Source organism: Topomyia yanbarensis, chromosome 3, assembly GCF_030247195.1.
Source record: "Topomyia yanbarensis strain Yona2022 chromosome 3, ASM3024719v1, whole genome shotgun sequence".
NCBI classification, from domain to species: domain Eukaryota; kingdom Metazoa; phylum Arthropoda; class Insecta; order Diptera; family Culicidae; genus Topomyia; species Topomyia yanbarensis.
Window position 1 is genome coordinate 256774844 of NC_080672.1, and position 12235 is coordinate 256787078.

General features: G+C 43.7%; 1 protein-coding gene and 1 pseudogene across 1 annotated transcript in view; one reads left to right on the forward strand and one right to left on the reverse strand.

Moving 5' to 3' along the window:
• The window catches only part of LOC131687881 (probable chitinase 10), a 57613-nt gene that overhangs the window by 11890 nt on the left and 33488 nt on the right, over positions 1-12235 (reverse strand).
• Positions 8877-10116, forward strand: LOC131691845 (glucose-6-phosphate exchanger SLC37A2-like; annotated as a pseudogene).

Sequence of the window (12235 nt, forward strand, 5' to 3'; positions counted from 1 at the left end):
ATTGCGTAGTTCGTCGTTAGCTCGGTGTTTAATATATCATCACGTAACCAGGTTTCGGTGAGAACGATAATGTCGTAGTCGCAGGAAGTGAGCGCAAGCAAGAAAGCCTGCGTTTTTGTTCTCATTCCACGAACGTTCTGGTAGTAGACGGACAGGAAATCAGGTGTTGTACGCAACGGCATGCTATGAACCAAGAGGTTTTCAGAAAGCGAACTGTCATGTAAAGCAAAATACTCGCCTGAGAAGGGAGTTCGGAAGACCCCCTCACGACCTCCGACCGCAGGACCGGGACGACTAAGCGGGTCGCTGGCTGGTAGCGCGACTGCGTCGGAGCGCTCAGGGGCTTCCGTAGTACTGTATAACGGGCGTCCCGGTGATGGCAGCGCAGCGTGAGTTTGTAGATGTGGTCTTGGCGATGGCCAGGAAATTATGCTTCGTTCAAGTAACGGCAAATTGCACGAACGTGTTGTACCCGATGGCACGCTAGAAACCGAGTGGTTTTTAGAAAGCGAACTGTCATATAAAGCAAAATACTCGCCTGAGAAGGGAGTTCGGAAGACCCCCTCACGACTTCCAAACGCAGGGCCGGGACGACTAAGCGGGTCGCTGGCTGGTAGCGCGACTGCGTCGGAGCGCTCGGGGGCTTCCGTAGTACTGTATAACGGGCGTCCCGGTGATGGCAGCAACGAACAAAGTGCATCTTCATTTAGTTGGTTAAAATCGTTAGAGAGCACGACCGGGTCAGGAGGGTGAAATTCCAGTCGACTACTGTGCAGATAATCTTCGGTGACGGCGTCTAAATTGTTGTGTTCAGCAGCAGTCTGTAGTGGGAGGCGTTCTGAGCGAGCAGAAGCGATGCGATCTAACTTTCCACTTAGACATTGAAGTTGTTTACCAGGCAGGATTGCAATGATGGTAGAATCAAACGAATTGTTTTTGTCGACAGACTGCAATTGAGATTTGTTTTGAGGGTGTGCAGAATCTATAATTGCTTCGGAAGGACATATACCCTCCTTGGCTTTACCTGACACAGAAGGAGTCTCCGATTCGTCAGGTATGTTGATTGCCGAGGAAAATAAAGTTGGAAAGAGATTTTCCGGTATAGCGTTGAGCTACAGAGCACCACCAGATTATTATTATTATTATATTATTAATAAAACAAGAAAAAAACACTTCCTTTGGCATTCCAAGAACTCCGTCCTGATGCTCTACACCAATGTTTTTTCAACCGGGCCGGGGGTGAATTCACCCCCAGGAGTACGTGAAATTATGAATTATTCCGGGTAAATTCAAACTTGTTATCCTAATATTTCCATCGAATTATTGACTATAATATAGAGACAATAATTCGATGGAAATATTAGGTTAATTACTCGAAATTTACCCGGAGTAGGATAATTACTCGAAATTTACCCGGAGTAGTTCATAATCTGACGTACCCCTGGGGTGAATTCACCCCCGGTTGAAAAACACTGCTCTACACTATGAGAAACGTCATCAAAAGGCATGATGTTATCCACACTATATTAAAAAAAAACAGGAGCCCCTCCTAACTCCCCCCTTACTATATCAACAATATTATTAACCGAAAAGCTTGACTTAGTTAATTCTAAGATGTCACAAAGTTTCAATTTCTTGCCATGGATAAAACATTGGAATTTCATTAATTGAAACCTGAAAAGCGTACCGCGTCGGACACATCACGGTTAAAAAAAGAAAGCTCTCATATCCACTAGACAACACGTTCCATAGCGACATGACTGGGAACTCTAGTGATATGGTGTAACTCACTCTCTGTCAAAATGTGAACCGTACACCGAAAACCAAATATCAGAATGGCGGTCCGTGTAATCATCCAAGAACGAACGCGAATATGTGAATGGCCATACGGTTACAAAATCAAATTTATACACGCGAAGTCACATGTACGCGAGCACTCGCGTCAAACACGTTAACATACGAATGCTTAAGCCCTTCGCGATCAACACCGTATATCCACGCCAGCGATCGCGCAAACTTGATAACAACCCGGAAATAAGGTGAACCTTTTTAGTACTTATGAAGTTTCAAACGCGGTCTCAAACGCGAACCAACAAACGCGCGATCATGAATCTGTCGCAGCCGGAAAAAATTACCCTCCGTCCTAGCAACTTGGATCCATACTCCATAAATTGAATATCAGATTGACGGTCCGTGCGCGATCATCCAAGAACATACGAGAATATGCGAAAGGATACACGGTTATAAAATACACGTACACGCGTTCGAACACGTTAACGTACAAACGCTTCGCGACAATACACGCAATCGAGAAGTATCCCGCACATATTTAAACCGTACAATGAATATCACATTTACCGTACAATGATTATCACATTCACAGCCCGCTGCAATTGGCCTTAAGCAGTGTTTTAGTGCGTGACAATTCCCGTCTCGTCTGAAATTGTAGTGTGTGATTCTGACGGGGAGCCCTTCCGAGAGCCTAGCTCTACAGCTCCAGTAGGACAATCCTCGACAAAAGATAGCTGTAAATTTTCCTTAGCTTCATTAAAAAAAATCAACGTTTAATCCCCCACTTTCAAGAAATTTACCTTTTACCTTTACTATGGCCTTCAGACGGTCATAAAACGAAACCCATGCTGTCCGAATGACTTACCGGTATTTTAGCCCACTCACGGACAATGGCTTTCTTCAGCGTCTGGAGGCGGGTGTGTTTTTTACTTCGGACCTTGCTCTCCAAAATAGACCAGGTAGAATAATCCATTGGATTCACTTGTGGTGAATTTGAGGGCGATTGCGTGGTCGAAATGTAGTTCGGAACGTTAATTTTTAGCCAGTTCTGGTACACTCGTGTTTCGAGACGGTGTCGAGTCTTGTTGAAAAGTCCATGGTTTGTCTGCCCGCGGCTTCAAAGCAGCGCCCAAAAAACTTTCCCGATAATATGTCACATTTACATGACCCGTAGTTTAATATAAAGTTTGTGATGCTTATTGTTATTATAAAATTAGATGTGTTATTTTAGGATGTAATTTATATAGCTATAAGTAATTATGTATCATTTGGATTATGTCATATCTCTTGGTACGAACAGTTTGGTTTGCACCCATTTGAGAAAGAGTACGTATGTTTTCTAATATCAAGAGGGTTTTTCCCTGCTACAATAAAGAATAAAGAAAGAACTGGCTGGTGCCGAATAATGTCTCGGTTAGCCAAGCACAGAAGCTTTGGGTCGTTGACAAGCATAGCGAAACGAACTGTCTTTTGACATCAAAGCCAGCAATCATGTAACCTTTGTTTTTCCCCTACACGTAAAAAAATTAATTATTTTATTTATTAGATTTGATTCATAGAATTTATAATATTTTAAAATATATGCTTTATATGGGCAAACATATTGTTCATGAAATATTTCAATAAAACGTATATACATGATGTATTACAGTCCCCAATGAAAAGTATAAGTTTTGCCTTATGGCGAGAATGTAATAGGTTTAACTAATAATTTTGACTATGTCGTTGTTGTCGTACATTGTGGTTAACTCATTACAGATGTCCTAGGAAGTGTTGTTAGGTAACTATTATGAACTATATTGCATTTAATTTCATTATAATCAAAACTATATTGCATTTACTTACAGCGAAAATCGATTCGATTTTTCGCTACTGTTCACCATTAATAAAACGCTCTTGTCGGAATGCTCGTCTTACCCGCTGGACGCAGCAACAGACAAGATTATAAAATTTGATGCAACAATTTATTCTAATAACGACCATTCTCGTGTTTCAGGATATTCAGCTGCTAGGATTTAACGAGGTACTATCTCCATAATTACCGGTAGCCTCCCTGAAATAATCAATTATTGAGGAATCGATCGTCCAAGAAAGTTTTTCCACAGAAACATCACCATATTCCACCCCAAAACGAAATGCGGAAACGAGTCTACTATCATTAAAAAAATTGGACTGCTTTTGGGTCATCTGGGACTTAAAGTCGATGGTTTAGCCCGCAATACCTCTATTAGAAAAAGCAGTTACTTAACAGGACCATTATCGGTTAGGTTATATTCAAAATTTATGAATATACTAAACAAATGTAACATCTTTTGAACCAAGTAATTGCTATATAATAAAGAAAGCGTAAATTTTAGTTTTTTACAGCATTTGATTGTTCTTAAATTCGAGAAAATTGTACGTTTAGACATGCAAATAATAATAATGAAACATATAAGCGAACCTAATGATTTTATTATTGTTATTCTTATGAACTTCATGCAACATTTCAATAAATGAGATGTGAAGCCTAATATTGAATATGTTGACTTGGTATGAAATGTATAAGTTTGGTGTTATGATTTTCTTATGATGTGCATTATGACCTGTATTCCAATGGCATATATGATTTATAAATAAATCTTTATGGCAAAAATGTATGTGGTTTGCCAGATACATTTATTATGGAAATTTCTTTTCGTGTAAAGGAAAAAAAATATAAACCAATTTGTGCGTAAGAACACAGCACCTAACTTAGAAAATTTATTTTAATGTTTCGTGACACCAACTTGCTGCCAGTTAGACGATATATCCAAACTAACACCAAATTGGTGCCTAAGTTAGGTGTTGTGCCCTTATGCACAAATTGTTCCATCCATTTTTCTTTTCTTTAGGAAGGAAAAAGTTGCATACTCGAAGGTGTTTGGCTCTTATGCTAAAAGACAGTTCGTTTCCCTATACCCGCAAGCGACTCAGAAATGTGCTTGACTAATCGAGACATCACTCGGTACAATTTTTGTCCTTTAAAAGAAAGGTCGCATGATTTATGTAATTTATGCAGTTGCTAAGCGTTTGCTACATTATATTCAGATTTTTATTTACCGTTCAACTGTTTATTCGATTCTTCGTATTTTGTAATCTATATCACAAACCACTCGCTTTGAATAAAAAGCATCCACCTTTCAATCTAATTTATATCGACAATGTATAAGCTTCCACCGAATGCACAGCTGAATCCAGCCTTACTTCTTCTTGGAAACACCACGATAACCGGTGGTCTTGGTGTGCTGACCGCACTCGCAGGCCCCGAGTGGGCACGAATCTTCTACAGTCGCTCCAAATCTTCACGCAGTTTTGAGCCCACGCTGGCGGACGTCAGCTGCGATTACTTGCCATCGATGATATCCTTCTGACTGACATGGGCGTATCGTCAACCGACACCCTTGATGGCCGTTAGCGCAATTAGAACAGTACGCTTGTCGTCAATGTTGGTGCTGAGCAGACGAAGGATATGCTGAAACTTCTCCGGATCACGAGCGACATTTTTAACAAGATTTCTTCCAGCAAAACAGTGTACTTGTACTTCCGCGAAACAAAAATGTATTTCATGTGATGGATAAACATATCTAAATCCTGTAATTTATTTTCTTGGAAAAACTTCTCAGGAACATAACCCATAGCGCATAGTTAAGCTGATTAGCATTAACCGTGTATTTTACGTTCGCTAGGTGTGCGCCAAAAATCACCTAAGCCTGCCTGACCCTTCTTCTCAACTCTATGACCAAATATTTTAATATGTATAGCCAATCTTAACCAAATATTATACATTTTCTACTGCTTTCAGGTTCAAATGTTCAGTACTCACGTTGTTGTTGTTGTTGTTTATTACCTTCACCAACAGGCCCCTTGGCCCCAATGGTGGTTGCTTAAACTAATTACATTTTAAAATTGACAACATTTTCACTTTTATCGCATTCCGCGTCCTGTTGAAGTCAAAGGCCGTCGCCACACTGTTAAAAATTCGTTGAAGTCCGGTAACAGCGCTCTGGCAACCATAGTTGGTTCTCCTGAACGGAACTCGCAGAAGGGAGTTATTGCGTAGAGCTCGAACGCGGGCTTGAAGATCCAGACGTGCAAGGATTGTAGGGCAATCCACTCTGGCAGAGAGTAAGTCCGAGACGAACAGGGCTCGAGAGCAGTCCCGCCGAATGCTGAGTTTATCGAGGTGTATTAGCTGGCAACGGTTTTCATAGCTCGGCAGCTGAAATCTGTTTCGCCATGGGAGATAACGAAGGGCGAAGCGTACGAACATGCGTTGGACAGCCTCGATTCTGTCAATCCCGTTCTAGTAGTACGGATTCCAAACAGCTGGACAATATTCTAACGTTGAGCGGACCAACGCGCAGTAAAGCGATTTAAGACAATATACGTCCCTGAAGTTTTTCGCTATTCGGAAGATGAACCCAAGCTGTCGTGATGCCTTATCCACGATGTATGACGTATGTGGTTTGAATGTTAATGCCGAATCCATGATGACTCCGAGATCTTTGATGTGAGAGTGTCTTGGAATGCTCGAGCCGAAGAAATGGTAGTTAAACTGAGTCGATTGGCGTTTCCGCGTGAATGTAACGATTGAGCATTTGCTCGGGTTTAAACCATTCTGTTTAGATCACACCACGTACTAAAGCTGTTCAGTTCCCTCTGAAGAAGCTCGGCATTGGTTTTATCCCGTATTTGTTGAAAAATTTTCATGTCGTCGGCGAAAGAAAGGCGGGGTCCTTGTAATGTGAAATTGACGTCATTAAAGTAGAGGAGGAATATTACTGGACCGAGATGGCTTCCTTGTGGGATGCCGGATGTAGCGAAGAATGGTGCAGATAGACAGTCCTTAATGCTGATTTGGAGTTGCCTTCCATCGAGGTAGGAACGAAACCAGCGCAGAAGTTGTCCATGAATGCCGAGTTTGTCCAGCTTCGCTATTGCGATATCGTGGTTGATTTTGTCGAAGGCCGCAGATAGATCCATATAAATAGCATCGGTTTGCAATCCGTCAGCGAATCCATCCATTACATATGTTGTGAACGAGAGCAGGTTAGTCGTTGTCGATCGTTTAGGCATGAAACCGTGTTGGTCATCTGCAATGTAGTGTTTGCAGTGAAAGAAAATAGGATCTAACAAAACCAGCTAGAACAGTTTTGATACAGCACTTAAACACGAGATTCCCCGATAATTGTCAATGTTCGATTTGTTTCCTTTTTTATGAACTGGAAACATGTGCGCTGCTTTCCAGCAGGAAGGGAATGTTCCAGTAGTGAGTGATAGCTCGAAGACTCCCGAAGTGGTTCAAGAAGCCCGCTGATGCACTTTTTGACAAAAATCGAGGGAACACCATCTGGACCCGGGGAACAAGATGCTTTCAGTTTGGCATTTGCTGCAAGAATGGCAGCATTATCGACACAAATTCGGTTGATGGTTCGTCCTAGGGAAGGAGTTAAATTAGCGGCTGCAGCGACTTGTTGTGGTGACAGGCGCTCGTTGGAAAAAACGCTTGAAAATTTGTCGGAGAACAGTTGGCAAATTTCCTTAGTGTCGGTGCCTAAAATTCCATTAAACGACATACAAGATGGCAAACCGGATTATTTTCGCTGCTCGTTAACATACTCCCAGAACGACTTGGGCTTGGATTTCAGTTGACGCTCAACGTTTCGCTGGTGTCTAAAAAAGGCGCGTCTGATTTGTTGTTTATATTCGTGGTTGAGTTGAAAGTAGTGATTTCGTAATGCAAGTGTCTTATGCTTCGAGAATTTTTTAAATGCAGCTCGTTTGGCAGATTTTAAACGTCTAAGGACGGTTGATTGCCAGGGAGGGTGTTCATCGGTACTAATTGTTCGTTTTGGTACATGGCGGTCGATAAGGTAGTTAAGAATACTAGAAAACGTCATCGCTGCTTCGTTCGCGTCGTCATTGTTAATATTTTCGTCCCAGTTTATATCCAACAGCGTGCTAACGATGCTGTCGTAGTCAGCGTTTTTAAAATCGTAGACGATAGAGCTTGAGACGTCTTCAAAATTCACTCCTAGGTTACCAGCGAATACAAGATGTAGTGGGGGATGATGACGCACCTGCTTGACTAAAGGAGTCGGTGCAGTGCAGCAGTACGGAGTGCAGTCCCGGGCTCTTACAAAGCAGAGGTCCAATGTACGTCCATTCTCGTTGGTGACATTATTAATTTGCCGAAGAGTTGCGCTGCTGTAGTTATCCAAAATACAACTGGCATTGTTAAAAAGCGCAGATTTTTCGATATCCAATCGTAGAAAACCATTACTTGCTTGGCACCACGTCAAGCCAGGTAAGTTGAAGTCGCCCAGTATAACGATATCATCAGACGGGGCGGCGATCGAGGCGATAAAAGAAACGGAGGAAAGATGTACATCGATCAGGCTGTAAGCACGAATTCTGTCGGGTGGAAAATACACAACACACAGGAACAGATTGCGATCGGCAAGTTTCACTGTTATCCACACTTGCTCGGAGCTCGCCCACCGGTCTTCGTTGATCACTCGGGCTTTTATACCACGGCGAACGGCGATAAGAACATCACCGCCTGATGTCTTGTGGCTGTTGAGGGCATAGCGGTCACAGCGGTAGACATCGAATGTTGAACCAAAGACCTGGCGAGACAGAGTACGGTTGTCGAGCAACGTCTCGGTCAAGGCGATAACGTCGTAACAGCAACCCGTGGTCGCGAGCAAATAGCTGTCCGTTGATGAATTTAAGCCACCAACATTCTGATAGTAAACCTCGATGTTGTTGGAGGACGGATCAGGTACAGCAGAGAGCGAAGACATGTTGCCGTATAATAAGATCCTTTCGTCAATCCCACGAACAGTATCGGAACGGTTCACGGTCGCCTGGTCAACTGTGGTGAGGGATTCGAGGCATCCCGAATCAACTGCGTCGCGCCCCAAAATACGACTATCGTCGTTGTCGAGAGAAGTGGTTGGCATCTGATAACATGATGTCGGAGAAAAAGGCAAAAAACTGGAAGCGAAGAATACATCAGCGCTTGAAGTGTTCGGAACAGATGTATACTTGCCATTTGCGGCAGGTTGGAAGACCCTTTCACCCATCCCACACACAGGACCGGGACGACTGATGATCGCTGGCTGCAAGTGCTCGACTGTGGCGGGGGGATCGAGGGCTTCCATAGTGCCAACTGCGGTGCGTCCCAGTATGCGTTGGAACCCGATGGCGGAATGCGGAGAGCAGGAACGGGGTGGTAGCAGCTTGCGGCGAGAGTCGTACGATGAGCTAGAAGCGTGAATCGGTTCAACCGTTGTATCGTTACAATTTTTATAATACTTGCCGAGAAAGGCGGCTTGGAAGACCCTTTCCCCACCCACACATACAGGACCGGGACGACTGATGAACGCTGGCTGCAAGGGCTCGACTGTAGCGTTAACATATTTAGCGTACATGTGCTACCACAAGACGAGGAAGCCCATTTCCGTCGTTAAGTCGGTACTGCATCGAAACTGTTCCGGCGTTCGATTACCACCAGAGTTCATACATAATGTCGGTGAACAACCGACAGCACCTGGTGCGATTATCCTCCATTCGATGGGCCCGACTCTGCAGCGCTGCTTGGTTCGTTGGACTCCTCGTTTCTGTTCAGCTATGCAATTGCGATGTTCTTTTCGGACTTCATAGCGGAACGGGTGTCACTGCGTTATTTTCTATCGCTTGGAATGCTGTTTTCCGGCATTTTTTGATATCTGTTCGGCGTGGCCAAAGTGTACGACATTCACTCAATGGCATATTTCGTGTTCGTGCAAGCGATGGCCGGAATGTTCCAAACAACCGGGTGGCCAGGCGTTGTGACTATTGTAGGATGTTGGTTCGGAAAATCAAAGCGTGGGTTGATCTTTGGCATCTAGAACAGTCACACATAGCGGCTCACTATGTGGAAAGTGAATGGGCCATGTCGTTCATCGTGCCAGGATTTTTGATGGGAGTGTTTGGGTTTGTTATGTTTTTGTTTCTGGTGGATCAGCCTGAGATTGTTGACTGTCAGGAAAAAGTTGGAGATAGAAAGAATGGCTTCAGGAGGCTAGAAGATGGTAGATCTGGTGATTCGGCGGGGAATTCTGATACCGATGAGGTTGCTATTACTAACAGCGAACAGGTAAGGTGATTGTTCACTACTTGTAAACTATGTTACAGCTTTTTTGTTTATTTGCATGATATTAACACCTGTAGGAAAATTCTTCATTAAGAAGCTTACGTGGCAGCTATTATTCTAACGTAGTAAGTGCATGGTAGATATGTTATACAACTAAAGAAAAATAGGGCATATGTTTTACGTTGATCATTATGAGAGTGTCAACTACAAGCAGTTGCCTTAGCTATACATTCCTCTTCTGGCTTCCACTGTACATTCAGTCCTCCAGTAAGTCAACAAAAAATCGATTGAAAGTAAGCAGGACGATTATCTAACCGACATTTTCTTCACAGCGACGATGGGTGCAGAATTAAGTGCGGATATATCGACATTGTTCGATATTGGGGGCATCGTTGGTGCTATTGCGGCTGGTATGATCTCTGACTCGACTGGAATGTCTGCGAGCACTTGTACTGGAATGCTGCTGTTAGCTGCTCCGACTGTGAGTTTCATTCAATTATTTTGTCTCATACAGCATAATACAGTGTTTTTACTTTCAGTTGCTTATTTATCAAAAGTGGGGTGCGATCTCATTGTCCGTTAACATCTGCCTACTCTTTTTGACAGGAGTACTAGTGAACGGTCCTTATGCACTTATAACTACTTCCGTCAGTGCTGAGTTAGGTAAGGCAATCTTTATATATTGATTTGGACATATTCACTTGACTGCTGCTATACGCATAAATGTCCCATGTGCTATGGGATTCCCTATACGTATGGGACAATTATGCGTAGAGCGCAGTTAACGTCCGGTGAAATTTTCTATTTGTCGAAGGATCACCGGTGCAAATATGTTGACTGACATTTTAGAAATTTTCCAATCTAAATAAGAATCTTTGTCGTTTGTATATTCAACTGTGAGGGTGTGGTAACCAAGCAGAATATCAAAATCAGACCAGGAATGTGGTACATCTAACTCAATTTACCCCAAGAGGACGTTTATCATAAGATAGCACAACAGCGACGATATGTCAGGGGCATACAATACACAGTAGCCTCTGCCTCATACATAATTAGCAGTGTTTAATTATCGGGCTTGCGGGATGCTTCTAGTGTAGTGATCCTACTACCACTTTCATGGATCGCTCGAGACGCTCCCAAGCGGGGCATACCGGGTGGAATAAATTTCCAACACGTTTGGACACTAGTAAATGTGGCAGTCGAAAGGCCTCGAAAGGCCTCCCCTAGCGCCCGATCCGGATGTGGCGATGATCTCGCTGGGTGGGAGGTAGACTGGCGGATTGTGGTGGTAGAAGGGCCACGAGAGAACCTTCCCAGCACCGGGTCCGGGTGTCGCGGAAGGTCCACTGAGCAGTGGTGGTATATGGATGATGTGAGGTCAACCCGTTTGTGTTCTGCCTTAGATGAGTTCGAGAAAATTGGCATTTTGTCTTTGTGCACCTCGTTTGCTAGTGTTTCCCGAATTGAGGAGGATAAATTGTGTCGTCGCAGGTTTTCGAACTCCCGGTAGTTTATGAGTAAGTGCTCCACCGTGAGTCTTGTGTTCTGCATACTGGAGGGTTGACGTGGGTGATGGTGTGAGCATGGGTGATATTCGTATAACTCACGCGGAAGCGGGAAAGCGCTCTTTGTCGGAAGCCATTCGGGCTTCTGATCCCCCCGCATTTCAATGCAGCTCATGAGTGTAATTCTCCAGGCTCGCCTCCCCAGAACCGTCTAGTAGCACTCGCTTGGCAACCGGAGGTTGATGTATTATCAGGGGATAGCCGAAGTCATTGAGTCCGACAGAATTGCCCTGTGCTGTACTTAGCGTAGTGGCGATTTTTACACCTGAGAAAGGTTTCTTGTAATTCTGGCTTGCATCTGACTTGAATATTGTAGGGGTGGCTTCTATGGCCCTCTTCATTTTTAGAAAGGAGTGTGGGAGACAGGAGTCCCCCGAGATCAAGGCGAAATGTTTCCCGATTTCGTATGCAATTTCATAGGGCTCAACTGCTGTGGTACCGTTGCACGTTATTGCAAAGCCGTTTTGTTTTCTTTTGTCACTTAGCGTATTTACCCTTCTCCACAGTTTCGCAATCAATGAGTCGGAACTTATCCCATCTAGGAAGGCCGCCCAGCTGATCTCATTGGCTTTGACGATGGCCAGCCTAGCCTGATTCTTATAGCGCTGAAAACCCGCCAATCTCATCCCATCGATGATGGTCAGGGGGTATTTTAAGTGCTCGAACTTTGTCATCGCAGGTGGGCCAATCCGCCCGATTGTAGATCCAACGACGACGT